Below are 2,965 nucleotides of genomic sequence, written 5' to 3'. Positions count from 1 at the left end.
ACTAAAGCAGCACTCATGCATGTATTCAAGCCTGATTTCCACACTGCACAAAATGACAAGTCCACAAATGAAACACTCATTTACTCCTCTTACAAGTAACACAGCGTGAATGCAAGTGGTACAATTCATAGCAGTATTCAGTCAAGTTAGATTACAAAAACACACCACTTTTACAATAATGAGGAAGGAATATTTCAATTACTATGTCAAAATAAATGTGCAAATCAGCAAAAAAAAAAAATAAAAAATGATGTAGTACATATTTCAGAACTAAGATGTATTAGTCACTAAGCTATGTAGTTCTATAGATGTAGCATTGGCAGACTAGATACTGATTATTGTGATTGTGTATGCTTCAGTAAAGTCAGGCCGAGGTAGGAACACAGTGGGAGTGGTAAAATTTGGATAATTAAAGGCACAGATTTCAACTTTTTTCCAAAAGTTGCGCACATTCTGCTCATCAGCCTGTAGTCACATCTGACTGTGTCTTTCACAGTGAAAACCAAACCATGTAGCCTTTAATGCAAAATCAGTTTCTCTGCATTGATTTCACAGAAATGTCATTGTAACTTGATCAAAACATGGCACCATCTGATTTAACACATATTAAAGCATATACAGGGTAATACACACACACACACACACACAAACACACACACACACACACACACACACACACACACAGACACACACATTATTCAGGCCCTTCATAGATATGACACATTTAAATTTTGTTCACTTTCTTTAAACATATGTAATTAGGAGGAATACATATGTACAGTATATTTAACCAGTCTAACATAAAATGTATAAATAGTGTCATCTATGAGATTTATTTCAATTTGATTAACAAATTAGTAACACGAATTAGTTAATTTGGGGAGTGCCATTTGCGCATGTGCGAGACAAGCACAGATGCTCACAGTGTGTGACCGCCATTTTTTTATGCTGGCTCTGCAAGGACCGATGCGGCTGATGCTCTTGCTGTTGGATATTCGAGATTGGTAAGTATCTGTTTTTTTTGAGTTAAGAATTGACCTTGCTGTCAAAGAATGTGTATATCATAATGTTGAGTGAAATATGAAATAGCACTGAAGTAGTTAAGCAAGGTGAATTGTTCCAAGCGTCCTTTTGCTTAAATTCACTCACACAATGTGCAAATTAACACTGTCAGTGAGTATTTGGTTCAACTTCAGAAGTTTGCTAGCCCAGGGAACAAATTTAGCAATACAAATTTCTGGCCAGCAAGATGTCGGAGTCTAAGGAAGAAGGCCTCATGTTTTGTCCCAGTACCTTTTTCCGACTTGCAAAAAAAAAGAAAAAAAAAAGCTAGCTAGACCACCACTTGGCTTATCAACTTCAGCGCTGCACACTTTAGCTTAGCCAGTTCTGTGGCATTCTCGCCATTTTATAACCTCGCAAATCCAGCATATTAAGATTTAACAGATTAGTTGTTAAAATGATTGATCTGTGTCTTCTGTGAAGTTTTGTGTAAGTCATTTTTCATTTATTTTCTATGTGGATTATGGGGAGTATATGTAATATGTATTATGTTGTGCTGTTTCCTAAATGCATGCACAGTAATGCACAAAAACATATTGGTGCTAAACGTTAGTATTATATCTGCAGTGTTTGTGGCCAGTGTGGTACCTTTTACTGTATAGTACACCAGTTAACATACACTTGAGTCAAAGAAGGCGTCTGAAATTCTACCAAATAACATGGTAAACCAGATCTAAATATCGGGGTTTTTTTTGTTTGTTTGTTTAAATGACAAGCACAATAAAGTAGTTAATCTCTTTAAAAAACAACAACAACAACAACAACAACTAATAATAAGAATATTGTATTAATAAAAATATTAATAAAATGTTTTATTAATAAAAAAACATATTAAAGGTATTGAAAAACAGTTGGACAGAACGTAAAATATATTAAAAACAGATAAATACACATTAAAGGCTAAAAAAAATATGTTTTAAGTGTTTTCTCCCTATTCCAATGCCCTGTTTAATATCAATTAGACAATGGTACTAGTGTGTCATATTAAGTGAATATAGAGTTGGGGAAATTTAGAACCATGTAAATAAAAGCATCTGTTTTCATGAGTATTCAAATGCACTTTATAGGAGGTCTATGAACTTTCAATTACTTGTTCCCACTCCTAATTTAAATCTTGCTCAAATAATCTGATTTACTTTTGTCATTTGTTAAATATGGTATCTAATAATACTTTTCTATTCTTCTTTTTAGGATTGTGAATGTGCTAGCATTCACTAGCTAGCAGGTATCTGTACTATTTGTTTTAGGCAATGTGTTTTAGGGGGAGTTATCGCTATCCATGGCCATACACAGATTGCCCATGCACATTTAATACACGGAGTAAACTGCTAAATCTAGTCTTTTTCGAGTTAGACAAAGCCATACTCGTACAGTGGTACTTGAAAGTGAATCCTTTAGAACTTTCTATATTTCTACATAAATTTACCAAAACATCATCAGATTTTCAGAAGTCCTAAAAGTAGATAAAGAGAACCCAATTAAACAATTGAGACAAAAACATTATACTTGGTAATTTATTTATTGAGGAAAATGATCCAATATTGTGTATCTGTGAGTGGCAAAAGTATGTGAACCTTTGCATTCTGGTGTGACCCTCTTGTGAAGCAAAAACAGCAAATAAAGGTTTAAAGGCAATAAATAAATAAATAAATAAATAAATAAATAAATAAAAATGGTTTATTAAGGCATGCTTTCATTGTCACAATTACTATCTGGTTTGGTTAAATACGTTTTCAAAGTTCTACATACAGTAAGTCACCAACAAATAGCAAATGTTTATTTAGCATATTGACTTTTTTTTCTCCTTTTTCTAAAATTATGGTTGTTTGATGTAAATAACTGTATTGCACATGTGTTTTATATGTTTTAAATAAAAACATCTGAACCAAGTTTTGTCTCTCTT

Source organism: Ictalurus punctatus, chromosome 22, assembly GCF_001660625.3.
Source record: "Ictalurus punctatus breed USDA103 chromosome 22, Coco_2.0, whole genome shotgun sequence".
NCBI lineage: Eukaryota > Metazoa > Chordata > Actinopteri > Siluriformes > Ictaluridae > Ictalurus > Ictalurus punctatus.
The sequence above is the reverse complement of the archived record's forward strand: the minus strand, read 5'-3'. Positions refer to the sequence as shown.